The sequence below is a fragment of the Pelobates fuscus genome, chromosome 7, assembly GCF_036172605.1.
Source record: "Pelobates fuscus isolate aPelFus1 chromosome 7, aPelFus1.pri, whole genome shotgun sequence".
In the NCBI taxonomy this organism is placed as follows: domain Eukaryota; kingdom Metazoa; phylum Chordata; class Amphibia; order Anura; family Pelobatidae; genus Pelobates; species Pelobates fuscus.
The window spans coordinates 192,945,366-192,963,184 of NC_086323.1; the positions used below are offsets into that span (position 1 = coordinate 192,945,366).

Here is a 17,819-nt window from a genome sequence, read left to right on the forward strand (position 1 = left end):
GTTTGAACATCTGTATGGACTCTGATAAAACCACTTCTTCAGGCAGATAATTCCACATCCTGATTGTTCTTACAGTAAAAAAAACATTTCCTTTGCCTTAGATGAAATCATCTTTCTTCCAGTCTAAATGCATGACCTCGTGTCCCATGTAAAGTCCGGTTTGTGAATAGATTTCCACACAATGGTTTGTATTGGCCCCGAATATATTTGTATAATGTTATCATATCCCCTCTCAGGCGACGTTTTTCTAAACTAAACCGGTTTAAATTTGTTAATCTTTCTTCTTAGCTGATATGTTCCATTCCTTTTATTAATTTTGCAGCACGCCTCTGCACTTTTTCTAGTGCCATAATATCCTTCTTTAGAACAGGGGCCCAAAATTGCACAGCATATTCAATATGTGGTCTTACCAGTGATTGATTTATAAAGAGGCAAAATGATATTCTCGTCCCGAGAATGAATGCCCTTTTTCATGCATACCTTACTGGCCTTGGCCTGAATGTTAAAGAGATTTTTCTGTTAAACCTAATCTTAATAGACATCAGAGATCTCTAACAGGGGAAGTCTCTTAAAATTTTATAATGTACATAGGAATAAAATGTCTTGTATTGTGAATTTTTCTCATACTGACACAATAAACAGTAACTGTGAAAGTAGCAGTCAATGTACATATGATGCATTGGTATTGTGGCACCCCCATGCTATCATCCGGGGGTGCCTAACCTGCAACGCTAACTCTTCTCTACTTGGTAGCATACTCACCGGCAACAAGAATACAACTCAGGATACATTGTGGTTGTATGTTCTGGCTGTTACAGAATATACTAACTAGCCTGTTCCACTGGTAATTCACTTCAATGAATATGGTTCATTAGCATGACTTAAATGTGCATGGATTCCAACCAAGACCTCCACAAAGAGACAAGACACGCTTCTTGCTGGCAACTTGTAGGATCATTATTTCTGAGTGTCAGCTTTTATTAAAAACCACAGCACACACATTAAATGCATTTACAAATTAAAAATTAATTGGGATAGGAGACCAGAGTTCTGACTTAGGGATTTTAATTAGGTTGAGTTAATTATCCCCAAGGGTCCTTTATTCTTATCCCAGGACACAGTAACCTTGGACATTCCAAGAGAAATGCAAGTTCCCCCACCCTCCATGTTAATACAGACTTCAAGCTAATTTTAGGTTTACTTCTAATTCTCAAGGTTTTTTTTTCTTAGGGCGTGCAATGCAGCTGAAACTATAACTACTTCATACATAGGAACTGATAGGCCCTACGTAGACATCTAGTATTAATTATAGAACGTATGTCTTATGGACATAGTCTAAATTAGAGGGGCAAAGGTTTAAAAATAAAATCAGGAAGTATTACTTTACTGAGAGGGTAGTGGATGCATGGAATAGCTTTCCAGCTGAAGTCGTAGAGGTTAACACAGTGAAGGATTTTAAGCATGCGTGGGATAGGCATAAGGCTATCCTAACTATAAGATAAGGCCAGGGACTAATGAAAGTATTTAGAAAATTGGGCAGACTAGATGGGCCGAGTGGTTCTATGTATGTCCATTGTATATCAATGGTCAGCACATAGGGTTCTTGTTCAGATAGATTGATGAAGGCCCTCTGTTGTTATACAGGGAAAAAAAATAGACTGTGCCAAATTAGAAATACTAGGTAATCATATACATATATTATAATCTAGTATTTCTTATTTGGTGCAGTCTGTTTTTTTTCTGTATTTCTTCCTTGTTCCTCTTGGGTTATTAGTGTATCAAAGTAACAAACCTTATTCTACTGCCTTTGGCGTTAGTGCTGGATCCCCCCCCCCTTCTTTTTCCCCACTGTTACTATAACCTTTGACCCGTCATTGCAGGCAAATTCCAGGAAGACTCCCATGTGTATTAAGAAGGGCCTCTTTCTGAATGTATTAATTTAACCCCTTAAGGACCAAGCTTCTGGAATAAAGAGGAATCATGACATGTCACACATGTCATGTGTCCTTAAGGGATTAAACATATATAGTAAAATCCTTTGTGAAAATTATATTTTACTCCCTATGAAAATAATGTTCCATATTAATTAAGAATGATTGATCACTATTGAGCAAATTAAACTCTTATAAATAGTTAAGATGGCGCCGGTAAGCACATAAACACACACAGGCAGTATCACTAGATGCAGGCCTGGATGCCACAGCTACTAATACACAGCACTGAAAATGTTAATAAAACCACAAAACACAGCATCAGAATGACTCATGCATACCATCACAAGATAATTATTAGTATACAGCTAGCTTTTAGATAAGAGATAATTAACCAGACCTGGCATGGCATTGTTGGTGGGCCTGGACAGCCTGGACAGCTGCCGGTCTCATCCATCGCTTTTCCAAGGTCTTTGCTGGGCTGCACTGATAAGGAGACTTGGTGGAAAAGTACAGACTATTCATCCTATTGGTAAGTCTCTGTTAAAAAAAAAAAAAAGTATAAAAGATGAGAAAACTTGGCGTACTACCCACCTGTAATATGGACGCGTATTGCTGGTTCTACTGATTCCCAGAAAGAGAGGGTCCCCTTCAGGCCTGACTCCCAGAAGTTCTCTCAGTCGAGTGCAGCAAGCTTCACTAATGGTGATGTATAACTTAAGCTGAATATCTAGATAATTAAACTTTCTTTAAGCTGAATGTGCACTATAGATTAAATGTTATTACTTATTAATTCTCTGTTAGTCAATAACGTTTACATTAAAAGTCTCTGTTAGTCAATAAAGTTTGTATTGATTATTTACAGTTGCAAGAAAAAGTATGTGAACCCTTTGGAATGATATGGATTTCTGCACAAATTGGTCATAAAATGTGATCTGATCATCATCTAAGTCACAACAGTAGACAATCACAGTCTGCTTATACTAATAACACACAAAGAATGAAATGTTGCCATGTTTTTATTGAACACACCATGTAAACATTCACAGTGCAGGTGGAAAAAGTATGCGAACCCTTGGATTTAATAACTGGTTGAACCTCCTTTGGCAGCAATAACTTCAACGAAACATTTCCTGTAGTTGCAGATCAGACGTGCACAACGGTCAGGAGTAATTCTTGACCATTCCTCTTTACAGAACTGTTTCAGTTCAGCAATATTCTTCGGATGTCTGGTGTGAATCGCTTTCTTGAGATCATGCCACAGCATCTCATTCGGCTTGAGGTCAGGACTCTGACTGGGCCACTTCAGAAGGCGTATTTTCTTCTTTTTAAGCTATTCTGTTGTTGATTTACTTCTATGCTTTGGGTCATTGTCCTGTTGCAACACCCATCTTCTGTTGAGCGTCAGCTGGTAGACAGATGGCTTTAAGTTCTCCTGCAAAATATCTTGATAAACTTGGGAATTAATTTTTCCTTCGATGATAGCAATCTGTCCAGGCCCTGACGCAGCAAAGCAGCCCCAAACCATGATGCTCCCACCACCATACTTCACAGTTGGGATGAGGTTTTGATGTTGGCGTGCTGTGCCTCTTTTTCGCCACACATAGTGTTGTGTGTTTCTTCCAAACAACTTAACTTTGGTTTCATCTGTCCACATAATATTTTGCCAGTACTGCTGTGGAACATCCAGGTGCTTTTGTGCAAACTGTAAACGTGCAGCAATGTTTTGTTTGGACAGCAGTGGCTTCCTCTGTGGTATACTCCCATGAAATCTATTCTTGTTTAGTGTTTTACGTATTGTAGATTTGCTAACAGGGATGTTAACATTTGCCAGTGACTTTTGTAAGTCTTTAGCTGACACTCTAGAATTCTTCTTCACCTCATTGAGCAGTCTGCGCTGTGCTCTTGCAGTCAACTTTACAGGACGGCCACTCCTAGGGAGAGTAGCAGCAGTGCTGAACTTTCTCCATTTATAGACAAGTTGTCTTACCGTGGACTGGTGAACAGCAAGGCTTTTGGAGATACTGTTATAACCCTTTCCAGCTTTATGCAAGTCAACAATTCTTAATCGTAGGTCTTCTGACAGCTCTTTTGTGCGAGGCATCATTCACATCAGGCAATGCTTCTTGTGAAAAGCAAACCCAGAACTGGGGTGTGTTTTTTATAGGGCAAGGCAGCTGTAACCAACACCTCCAATCTCATCTCATTGATTGGACTCCAGTTGGCTGACATCTCACTCCAATTAGCTCTTGGAGATGTCATTAGTCTAGGGGTTCACATACTTTTCCCACCTGCACTGTGAATGTTTACATGGTGTGTTCAATAAAGACATGGCAACATTTCATTCTTTGTGTGTTATTAGTTTAAGCAGACTGAGATTGTCTATTGTTGTGACTTAGATGATGATCAGATCACATTTTATGACCAATTTGTGCTGAAATCCATATCATTCCAAAGGGTTCACATACTTTTTCTTGCAACTGTACAAGTACTTGGTGTCAGTGTCTTTCCCTTTCTCATATACTCAATTCACTCATCCCGAATAGGGTTTTGGTGCCCACCAATACCTTTAAAAACCTTAGGGTAATTGATTATTGCTTTTTGATATTGGCACTTCATGAGTTTAATGATTAGGCACAACACCACCCAAGTATAACCATTTTTTTTAAACATATGGCTTTTATCATAGATTGCACGGAATGGTGATTAAGCCACAATCGCTTTTACACGTATTTTAAAGAATTAAATAACCTTATCCTTTTGTGTGTGCCTCCTAATTAACTGAATTCTTAGACATGTAAAAGCTTTTTGCTGATAGATATTCACCAAGACAATCTGATTCGATTATTGGAACTCTGATGTGACAAACAAACATCTCAGGATCAGCTAATTTCCTACATTTAATGGTCGTGATTTAAGTCTGAATTATTACTAACTGAATAGAAATGATTCTGCTGAAAAGATTCAGAAGATTACAAGAAAGTAACGGCAGAACATGTCAAACTCTGCCGAGTGTTAGTACCCCGCTTGATACAGGAGGAACATATGTTCACGGAAGCTGCATGACATTCCAAGGATCCTTTGTTTAAACATCCCAGAGTTACTACGCGAAGACAGAGGTGAGCAGGAGGAAAATCAATTGAACGTGGTTGCTTTATCCAGTACTGGAAGATTTTGTAGATTATAATTTAAGATTTGCATCTGAAGTCCTTATTGTCCTTATCTATTTTGAATAAATAGCATAACGGCCCTCAAAAAAAAAATTTTGTTTGTTGGACGACCCTCAAGAATAACTACATACTCCACAAAGTATTCTTCCATCAAAAATCGTTGAATCTGTGGAAACCAAATTTCTTCAAAGGGTATATGTCTTTTGTAACCCATCTGTACAAAGTTATATAGTTTTTGTTAAATACAACTTTTTAACTGTGTAGTTAATCATGGAGTGGCTGCAAAAGACGGCTGCCAAATTTGACTGTCTTTAGATCTGTCTGTGAAATGGTTTAATCCTGAAAATATTTGGGATGATTGTTCATTGAAATTGTTAGACAGATTAAGTGATATTGAGCAAAGCAATGTGTTTAAAAAGGAAAGTAAAAAAGGTGCATGTGACATGCGTTACCTTCAAAAGAAGTTTGCTACAAATTCCTGGAGGGAGTGTGGAAGCTGGCCTCCTTCCCACCGACTATGGGCCAGGTCAGAGATTGTGAATAACAGTTACATTTTATTTCCCAATATTGAACTCCCTAACTTCTCCCCAATACGGTATAGTCTGAACTACCGAACACAGACTACCCCTGGCTTGTTCCCTTCAAAATAATCATTCGTGTAAATGCACCCTCTGGGTAGCTGCCGTTCGTTTATGCGAACGCATGTGTACAAACAAATGGTTATTTTGTCCATGCGAACGCAGGCAGAGGTATAAAGGCATCGATGTCTGGAACTATTTTTGGCTACACTATCTCATGAATCCCGGTCAAGCAAGTATGCTTCTTTTCCTAAATGGATAGACAAACACTATTCGGTAGATTCTTTCTACCGAACAAGTGGAGCATTCTTATCCTGAGAACCAGGCAGTGCATATGGTAGATTGCTAACAGGAACTCCTAAAAGATGACCGGCCAGTGCAGCTATTTTCACGGATCTATTTTGGGCTTGTACCTTGTGTTTGGTCGGTCAAAACATTACTACAATGGCATTTGCGTACCAAAAGCATCCGAGCACTTTTTAGTCAACATGGGCGCAAAGATCCGGACTATTTGGGGATGCCAGACTTGTGGGGATACCTGTTTGTTTTATGTGAATTTTGGGGTATTGTTGTAGTGGAGCGCTAATCCTAGCAGGAACTCTCCTCCGCTGCTGTGGTATTTTACCAAACTATAAATTACTATATAAACATACACATATAAACTATGGTCCGTTTACTTTAACAAATATTTATTCAGAGACAAAACAACAACATACAAATAATGACACACTAACTATACCAACAACAGCAACAACAATCTAACTAACTAACTAACAATAACAACTAAATCTTATAAAGTCACAGGAACCCACTCACAGTTCACCATTATAAAAATTAGCCCATGTCATTTCTGCTCAGTAGCACAGCCAAGAAGGAACATGAAGGGTTGGGGAAAGGGGGGAGTGGTTATCTCTTTCCTGACTTGTAAAGGTATTGAATTACCCAATTACCATATCAAAGGGTAAAGCTTATCCCCCTGTAAGAAAGATCTACATGAGCTTGGTCACATGACCCCTGGTCACCATATTAGTTTGATGGCAGGGAAAGTCAGGTGAAACAGGAATAATACTGAATTACCAGACGAAAAGACACAATGTAATAATTTGGTACTTGTTTTCCCAAGTAACGAACAGTAGCAACACAGGAAAATAAAGGCACACAAAGGGTATGGACAGCCCCTCGTACAAAGAGGGATACTGTGGCAAAGCCCATTCTGCTACAGTCGTATATTATTTTTATGTTACCTCTGTGTTTGAGAGATCCACTCAGCCTCCCTACCTTCTGGAGAGCTGGGTGAATTTCTTACCTGGGGTCTAGTGGGGCTGCTGGGCAGTTGTTCATGCAGTCTGGGGGCGGACAGGCAGCGAGGAGTGTAAGCGCTCCCTAATCGTCTCCCTTGCGCGCCGCAGAGTGATGCCGGGAGCCGGAGTGACGTCATATTCCGGCATCATGGCAGGGAGTTGGGGAGGGAGAGCTCACACTAAGTGCTCCCTTCGCAGCGGCCTGCAAACATATTAGTTGTGGGCCGCATGCGGCCCGCTAGTTTGACATTCAAGGCTAAGACTGTTGGGAGTTATTGGAAGCAGATCGGTTATTTCTGCTTCCATATCTCCTATTTCCCTGAGAATTCCTTTTCCACTGAGAATTTCCTTGGTTCTTGTTATAGCAGGGCCGTTTCTTACCACTGGCATTGGACTTTCCAGAGCTATTTTCAGAGGAATTAACAGGATTGCTTGTAGCTGTTACCTGTTTCTGAGGTTTAGGGGATTTAAGAACCTCAGCATCAGTCCGTTTCTGTTGGAACTCTAATCGTAATTGAACTTTGGTCTCTGACACCATTTCATCACCAGGTTTCTTACCCATAACGTTCATGGTATATAGTATACAGTTTCATGCACTGATTGACTAGCCATTCTAATGGTAACTTATAGTCATAATCCCTTGCAAGATTCATTTGTATGTTTACCTGCATAGCGTGAAAATACAGATCTTTGAACGCTTTACTTTCATACCTGGGTTTCTTATGGACCATGAAATATGCATTTTTAAGAATTTTTTAAAATTCTCGGGGACTCTGGTTTCCCTGCACTTTAAATTATAAAGTGCTTTCTTGGCAGAAGCAATAGTTTGAAACTTCCTATATTCCATGATTAATTCAGACTTCATCTTAGACCAGGACATTAGCTGCATGTTTTGGAGACATTTTAGTAGGGATGTGCATGGGCAAAAAATTTGGTTCCATTCGGCACTTCCGAAATTCGGGACTTTGGCAATTTAGCACTTCAATTAGTTTTTTTTTGGAACTTCGACAATTCCTTAACCCTACCCCTATCCCTAACCTAACCCCTATCCCTAACCTAACCCCTACATTGGTTGGCGTTAGAGGTCTAGGTTAGGAGTAGGGTTAGGGGTAGGGTTAGGGGTTAGGGTGTCAGGACGATCCAGTGACCCAACACGCAGAATAAAGTAAAACATGTAACAAAGACAAACCGTAACAACGTATTACCAGGGACTAATGATGTATGTGTATGGAGAGAGACAGGGACAGGAAGCTACATCTTATCCCTGCTTCTCTCTACTGACTGAAACCGCAGGGGAGCAGCACATGCAGCCATCAGAGACAGCCTACAGATCAGGTAAGTGAAGCATGGGGGCAGCCTATAGATCAGGGAAGTGAGGCATGGGGGGCAGCCTATAGATCAAGGAAGTGAGGCATGGGGGGAGGCTATAGATCAGGGAAGTGAGGCATGGGGGGCAGCCTGTAGATCAAGGAAGTGAGGCATGGGGGGAAGCCTATAGATCAGGGAAGTGAGGCATGGGGGGCAGCCTGTAGATCAGGGAAGTGAGGCATGGGGGCAGCCTATAGCTTAGGTAAGTGAGGGATGGGGGGCTCCACCTACAGATCAGATAAGTGAGGGATGGGGGGGCAGTCTATAGATCAGGTAAGTGAGGGATGGGGGAGACAGCCTACAGGAAGGGTCAGCAAGAAGCAGGAAGGTAAAGTAAGAGAAGAAGCAGAAAGGAGAAGGAGCAGAAATGAGCAGGAAGGGACATCAAGGAGCAAAAAGGGGCAGCAAGGAGCTGGAATAGACAGCACAAAAGGTAAAGTAGGAGAAGGAGCACAAAGGAACAGAAATTAGCAGGAAGGGTCATCAAGGAGCTGGAAGGTAAAGGAGCACAAAGGCATAGTAGAAGGAGCAGAAATGAGCAGGAAGATACATCAAGGAGCAGAAAGGGTCAGCAATGAGCTGGAAAGGGCAGAAGGAACACAAACATAAAGTAGGAGAAGGAGCAGAAATTATCAGGAAGGGTCTGCAAGGAGCAGGAAGGGTCTGCAAGAAGCATGAAGGGACAGCAAGGAGCAGGAAGGGTCTGCAAGGGGCAGGAAGGGTCTGCAAGGAGAAGGAAGGATCTGCAAAGAGCAGAAAGGGACAGAAGGAGCAGAAAGAATCAGAAGTAGCCAAAGGTAACATAGGAGAAGGAGCAGAAAATGATTAGAAAGAGAAAGGAGCAAAAGGGCGCAAAGTAAGCAGAAAGGTAAAGGAGCAGAAAGAGCCAAGGAGGAGAAAATACAGTGTCAGAAGAAAAAGACTGTGTCAAATGAAGGAGAAGAAAAGGAGATTGGAGCAGGAAGGACAAGTGAAGTGAACCCTCCACTTTATTCTAGACACCACATCATAAGGCTATGATACCATGGCCTGGCAGGGAAACTTTGGACCTTCTCATCTCCCCAGGTAAAAAAAAAAATATCAGTGTTAATGTGTTCACTTTTATTTACTGAGTATCAGGAAGCACAGAGTACCGCTGGGTAGGGGTGTCGCTGATTGGCTAGAGCGGTCAGCTGGCACTCTAAGCTAAGTAAAAGTAAAACATTTTTATGATCCAGGAACTAGCGATTGGCTTAGAGCATTAACTGACCACTCTAGCCAATCAGCGGCACCCATGCCTGACGTTAATCTGCACTTACTGACACTCCGTTTCAGAAGCCGAATACCACTGAGCGACCTGGAGATCTGGAGGAAGCCTTTGGGGTTAAACCATTTGAGAGCGGTTTAACCCCTTAAAGGAAAGAGAGCACCCAGGGACTTCCTGGCATCATAGCATTTTCATTTAGATGAAGTTGTTATGGTGACCAGAATGATCCTGTAACTTGCTTAAAGGAACACTATAGTATCAGGAATACAAACATGTATTCCTGACACCATAGTTTTTTAAACGCTATTCACCCTGGCTTTATGTGATAATGATTATGCCCCTTCCCTTTCATGATACTGTCAAAAAAGGACCAAGCATGGATGTCATTACAATTATGCCCCGTCCCCGTCCCCCGGGAAAAATTCCTGCAGACACCCATGTTTCCGTATCAGAGAAAACGGAAGGTAATACAGTAGGGTGGAGACCATATACAACATAAAAAGTTTTCAAAAGTCATACGTATCGTTGTTCTGGGCAAATTCAGCCCAGGGCAAGAGGTCAACCCAATTATCCTCGGAAGCGTTAACTGATTTGCCCTTTCAGCCGCCCCATTAGTTTGGGTATGATAAGATGAAGAAAAACACAGGTTGATACCCAATTCTTTACAGAAAGATTTCCAGAATCGAGAAATGAACTGAGAACCTCTGTCAGAAACAATGTTTTGAGGAATCCCATTTAACCTCACCAATTCCTTAATGAAAATCTGAGCAAGGTCTTGTGAGGGAGGTAATTGTTTAAGGAGGACAAAATGGGCCATTAGAGAATCGATCTATGACCACGAGTATAGTGTTATATCCTTTGGAGAAGGCAACTCCACAATGAAGTCCATGGCTATATGAGACCACGGAATGAGAGGCACAGGCAGCAGTTTCAAAAATTCACATTTTAATTTGTGCGGAACCTTAGAGACAGCACAAGTCTGGCAAGTATTAACAAAAGTAATAACATCAACCTTAAGAGAGGGCCACCAGAACCTTCTGGTTACCGCTGAAATGGTTTTGCAAGTACCTGGATGCCCAGCTGTAACGTTATTATGAAACATATCAAGAATCGCCCTTCTTTCAGTTTCAGGAACAAACAGGAGACCTGAAGGTTTATTACTAGGTGCCTGAGGTTGAGCCGCAATTATGACACCAAGAAGGTATTCGTATTCCCCATTACGGGTTTTTAACTCTGTTTTCCATTCATGTCCTCCTTTGATTCTAACTAGATTGTAAGCACTCCTTAAATTCAGTTTCATAAATATCGTAGCCCCTTTTAACCTGTGAAAGAGCTCTGAAAGAAGTGGTATAGGGTAAGCGTTCCTTATGGTGATTTTATTAAGCGCCCTGTAATAAATACAAGGACTCAGAAGGACTCAGATCACCCTCTTTTTTAGATACAAAGAAAAACCCTGTTCCTGCTGGGGAAGAGGATCTGCGTATATGACCTTTAGGTGACGCATCCTTTATATATTCTTCCATGATTTTACTTTCCATGGGAGACAGAGTATAGCCTCTCCCTTTCGGTGGTATAGTACCTGGCAATAGATCTATAGGACAATCATAAGATCTATGGGGTGGAAGTGTATCGGCATGTACTTTGTTAAACATCTCTTTTACCTCCCTGTATTGGGAGGGAACCGTAGTGGACAATGGAGAGGCGGTAGGAACATTGATAGTACCCAATTGTTTTCTTATAGACTTTAAACATTTGTTACAACATCCTTCACCCCACTTTTGTATCTCTCCTTTCCTCCAATCTATATGTGGATCATGTTTGATTAGCCATGGAAAACCAAGTACAATGGGACAAGAGGGTGAGGAGATAACCTGAAAAGTGATCTGTTCCTTATGCAAGGCCCCTACTTGCAATGAAACCGGTAAGGTCTCATGGGTAATGAGCAGATTCCTAAGAGGTCTACCATCTATGGCCTCAACGGCCAAAGGTGTTGACTTCTCCCTTAGAGATATTTTGTGTGTGGACACAAAGTGAACATCAATAAAGCTTTCTGCTGCTCCTGAGTCTAATAGGGCTTTGCAATTGACCTCAAGGTTGTGTAACAAAATGATAACAGAATGGAGAAGTCTCGAAAGAGGCATAGTGGGGGACATATACTTAACACCTAAGGCCAGTCCCCTAATGGTACTTAGGTGTTAGAGTTTTCCGGACGAATCGGGCAATTTACCCTCATATGTCCCTTCTTGCCACAATACATACACAGACCCTTACTCCTCCTGAATTGTCTCTCTGCTTCAGATAACCTCATAACTCCCAACTGCATAGGTTCAGGTTCAGCAGCTAAAATATGGGGTTTGTGAACAACAGGGTTGGAGAAGCAGGGAGTGAGAAAAGTGCTATTTCTTCTAGGTATGTTTCTGATCCTTTCCCTTTCTCTTAGCCTGTTGTCCATCTGTATCATATAAATTATACACTCGATAAGTTTGTTTGGCAAGTCTCTGGTAGCAACCTCATCTAGAATGGTATCGGACAGGCCTTCAGTGAAAGCGGTGAAATCCACCTCTGAGGCAAGAGTACAAAACTCAATGGCATAATCAGCAACAGAGCGATTGCCCTATCTTATGCGCATGAGGGCTTATTCTGCATCCTTTTCCTTACCTAATGGCTCAAACGTTAGCTTGTACTCAGCTACGTATTCCGCATAATCATATGCTATAGACTTGTTGCTTTCCCATGAAGGATTTGCCCAGGTAAGTGCCTTACCTATCAACCGATTCATCAAATAACTAATCTTGGATCTATCTGAAGGAAAGGAGTCAGGGGTGGGCTCAAAGTGGTACTCGATTTGGTTAAGAAAACCATGGCGTTCCTGAGCATTACCACCGAAATGAGGGGGTTGTGAGAGGGATAAAGACCAAGTGTTGTCACGAACGCACCCTACTCCAAGAGTGTGTGTGACGTAGTTGTGGTGGTGAAAGGGTTAAATTCACTATTTGTCTGCACTAGACCGGAAATAATGACAAAATCCCCCTTTTTAACACCACCCACACTTAAGCATAATAATATAACTATTACTATTTTAATGCTGCCACCACCAAGACAATTTATAAATGGGGTGCCTTGGTCCCCCAGGTAAATCGACAATAAAACCCACCAAATATTACTTCGTACAATATTTAAGGGGTGGAGTTAAGGTGTACCTACAGAAATAATAACTGACCACCTCCTTTGTTCCAGACCACGCATTTGGCTCTATCTTCTTTTTTGTACCTGCCACAGAAATAATAATTGCATCTACAAATTTGTTATTATTTTCCCATTCCATAGACATGTTACACGTCCCATCCATGATCCAATAGGACGGACATCACAATTCCTTTCCCTAGGGTCAAGTTAGGTCACTCATGTTTGGACTTGGTTAGAAGATGGTGCTTGTCACATTCCAAATATAACAAAAATGAGGCTATAATATTATTCTGTGGGGGGTAAATATGAATGTTTTGTCCTTCCTTTGGATATGATACTGGAACAAAACTAATGGCATTCACATATCAAAGAAATTTACTCATCACTTACAAGGTACATGCCAAATGGATGAAGAGACATTCAGACTTTTTTCAAGTGTAGAACCTCACACCTTGCAGAGCCTTGATTACTTCACATCCATATGGTAAAATCCTTTTCACATCGCAATGCCATTCATACTACCCCTTCTGTCATCTGACCTCTGTGGGGGTCCCAGCTTCAAAAGATGTAAACCCTTTTGACCTCAACAATACCATCTCTGTAATTTGTACCATTTACTACACAAATTACATTACAGGATAATATTCCATAATAAATTATGCACCCTTGCCGTGACAAGCGTTGTATACTATGGTTACAACAGCAACAGGAGGGGTTGGAAGAGGTCGTTGATCCTCCGGTTGGAGGTGAGCAGTACGGGCCAACAATGTCTAAAAGGCCTGGGCGAATTGACCACACGTTGATCATTATCTTCCAGCCTTCTTTCGCAAGCCAACATTTGTTGACTTAACTCTGCAGGGTTCATAGACCTGTCGTAATGTCAGGACGAACCAGTCTCCCAATACGCAGAATTAAGTAAAACACGTGAAAAGACAAACCGTAACAACATGTTACTGGGCCTTAGAATGGCCGGATTTAACATAATAGAATAAACAGTCACGAGCCGAGGTCAGGAATACAGAAAGGAATAAAAACGATAAGAGCAAAGCCAAAGGGTCAGGGATACCAAAAATACAGTAAGTCAAGCCAAGCCAAGATTAATAGTGTAGCATTACTTACCTTTTCCAGGTGGCCGGCCGGGGTCCTCTCTTCGAGCTGCGCGCGGTCCTGCTGCTGCACTAGCCGCGCGCGGCTCATCCGACGGCTGCAACAGGAAGGCGGGCAGTGACCGCGAGAAGCGGTCACGTGTCCCACCTGAATCTAAGAGCGCGCCGCGGGTCTCGGGCACGCATTTAAAGAAACAGTGGGAGTCTAAATCGACAAAGGGCTCCCATTGGCCCCTGTCATGCCACACTCCCCATACACTTACCTTTTGGGGGCGTGGATATGACAGGAGCCAATCACATTAATTACTAAGGTACTTTTACTCACCTTTTTCCCTTAGTCCTTGCCCTATCGTGGTTTCTGTTGCAGTTCCCTTTAGCGCTTGTTGTGTTCAGTTGTGTTCCTTCGTATTGACTTTGGCTTTGTTTCTGACTACGTTTTCTCTTGTTCCTTATCTGTTCTGTTTGCCGGCTTACTGTTTTCTGTGTACCAGACCCCGGCTAGTCCTAGTTTACGCTGTCTCTTTGTGCCCTTGACCTCGGATCGTTCCTGACTCTGTCTCCTCTCATATACGTTGAGTCCGGCCATTCTAAGGTCCGGTAGACGTATTTCTCCTCTGTGTTGTCTTTTGTTGAGTTGAATCCTGCGAGTTGGGGTATATTTTCGTTACATTACGATAGGGCCATGGACCCTGCAGATTTAGCTCAGCAAATGGCTTCTCATGAGGCTAGGTTTGTAGAGCAGGATCACCGTATGGATCAGATAGCTCAGGCTCTCCAGACGCTCTTGTCTAGAACTATTCCTGCAACCGCACCTAACCCTCCTACACCTCTTCTTCCCGAAGTATCCACTTTGCCTAATACTTCGCCCCATTTAACACCCCCTCCCAGGTATGGAGGGGAGGCTAAGACATGCAGAGGTTTCATTAATCAAATAGAATTCCACTTTGAGATGTATCCACGTTCCTTTCCCACTGATAGGTCTAAAGTGGGGTTTTTGATGCATCAACTTACTGATAAAGCACTTGAGTGGGCAAATCCTATTTGGGAGGCCAATGGACCTTTGGTGCATAATTTCAATAGTTTCCTTACGGCTTTCCGTAGAACTTCTGACACAACTAAAAGGTCAAAGAATGCCGCCAGAACATTAATGAGAATCAAACAGGGTTCTAGGTCTGTGGCTGACTATGCCATTCAGTTTCGTACCCTTGCTTCACAGGTAGATTGGACCAACAATGGGTTAACTACTGCATTTATGGAAGGTTTATCTGACACTATATTGGATGAGGTAGCAGCTAGGGAGCTTCCTACTGCATTTGAGGACCTTATTGACTACCTCATTGATATAGATTACAGAATTTGTGACAGGCTCTATACTAAGAACAGGAATAGACGTTTAGTTACACCTATTAACCCCAAAGTTGATACACCTGAGAGTTTCAAAGTATCTGAGGAGGAATCCATGCAATTAGGGGTTGCCAAACTCTCTGATACTGAAAAATTGCATAGAAGAAGGGACGGGCTCTGCCTATACTGTGGTAGGGGAGACCATATGATTAAAGAATGTCCTGTGCTTCCGGAAAACTCTCGCACCTAAGACCTTATAGGGGACTGGCCTTGGGTGTGATATCTAAGTCTCCTAAATTCCCTCCTAACCGTTTGCTTCTCCCTGTTTCTCTTCATATGGGAGAGAGTTGTATAGCTGAAAGCATACTAGCCTTGGTTGATTCCGGGGCTGCTGCGAATTTCATAGACTCTGGTTTTGATACAATAAAAAACATTCCCATCAGAGAGAGGGAGATACCTTTGGCCATTGAGGCCATAGATGGTAGACCTTTAAGTACTCCAGTTATTACCCATTAAACTGTACCATTATTCATGTATACAGGGGTTTTACACTTTGAGACTGTTCAGTTCCAGGTTATCACCTCTCCCTCTTCTCATATCGTGTTAGGGTACCCATGGCTACGTTCTCACAATCCCATTTTCACTTGGGAGTCGGGGCAATTAAAATCATGGAGCAAAGCCTGCCACGAATCTTGTATGATTAAAGTCACCCCTTTACATTCTATTAATGTTCCTACAACTCCTCCTTTGTCTACTGTTATACCTCCTCAGTACTTGTTTCTCAAGACTGTATTCGATAAAAGGGAGGCTGATAAATTACCGCCTCACAGACCCTATGATTGTGCTATCGATTTATTGCCTGGCACTATACCTCCAAAGGGCAGGGTGTACCCTTTATCTATTCAAGAAAACCGTATCATGGAGGAATATGGTAAGGAATCACTAGAAAATGGATTCATTAGGAGATCCTCTTCTCCGGCTGGAGCGGGGTTCTTCTTCGTATCTAAGAAAGAAGGTGATTTAAGACCGTGTATCGATTATAGAGGTCTAAATAAAATCACTATCAAAAATGCATACCCTATACCTTTAATCACAGAATTGTTTGACAGGCTGAACCATGCTACTGTATTCACTAAATTGGACCTTAGAGGCGCATACAATTTAATACGTATTAAGAAAGGCTACGAATGGAAGACTGCATTCAACACTAGATCCGGTCATTACGAGTATACTGTTATGCCATTTGGTCTTTGCAATGCCCCAGCAATATTTCAAGAATTCATTAATGACGTCTTAAGAGACTTTATTCACACATTTGTAATTATGTACTTGGACGACATACTAATATATTCTACAGATTTACACACTCATCACAGACATGTTACAACGGTCCGGAAGACCCTTCTTGCTCATGGTCTTTATTGTATACAGAGCGACATGTTTATTATCAGCGTATAGATACTCAGTATTATTATACAGAGCGACATTTTTATTATCAGTGTATAGATACTCAGTATTATTATACAGAGCGACATGTTTATTATCAGCGTATAGATACTCAGAATTATAATACAGAGCGACATGTTTATTATCAGCGTATAGATACTCAGTATTATTATACAGTGCAACATGTTTATTATCAGTGTATAGATACTCAGTATTATTATACAGAGCGACATGTTTATTATCAGCATATAGATACTCAGCATTATTATACAGAGCGACATGTTTATTATCAGTGTATAGATACTCAGCATTATTATACAGAGCGATATGTTTATTATCAGCGTATAGATACTCAGCATTACTATACAGAGTGACATGTTTATTATCAGTGTATAGATACTCAGTATTATTATACAGAGTGACATGTTTATTATCAGCGTATAGATACTCAGTATTATTATACAGAGTGACATGTTTATTATCACTGTATAGATACTCAGTATTATTATACAGAGCGACTTGTTTATTATCAGTGTATAGATACTCAGCATTATTATACAGAGCGATATGTTTATTATTAGTGTATAGATACTCAGTATTATTATACAGAGTGACATGTTTATTATCAGCGTATAGATACTCAGTATTATTATACAGAGTGACATGTTTATTATCACTGTATAGATACTCAGTATTATTATACAGAGCGATATGTTTATTATCAGCGTATAGATACTCAGCATTATTATACAGAGCGATATGTTTATTATCAGTGTATAGATACTCCGTATTATTATACAGAGCGACATGTTTATTATCAGCATATAGATACTCAGTATTATTATACAGAGCGACATGTTTTTTATCAGTGTATAGATACTCAGTATTATTATACAGAGCGACATGTTTATTATCAGCGTATAGATACTCAGTATTATTATACAGAGTGACATGTTTATTATCAGCGTATAGATACTCAGTATTATTATACAGAGTGACATGTTTATTATCACTGTATAGATACTCAGTATTATTATACAGAGCGACATGTTTATTATCAGCGTATAGATACTCCGTATTATTATACAGAGCGACATGTTTATTATCAGCGTATAGATACTCAGTATTATTATACAGTGCGAC

General features: G+C 41.0%; 1 protein-coding gene across 1 annotated transcript in view; it reads left to right on the top strand.

The window, feature by feature from the left end:
• The window catches only part of LOC134568424 (oocyte zinc finger protein XlCOF7.1-like), a 206,941-nt gene that overhangs the window by 16,918 nt on the left and 172,204 nt on the right, over positions 1-17,819 (top strand). The gene's annotated exons all lie outside the window — the stretch shown is intronic.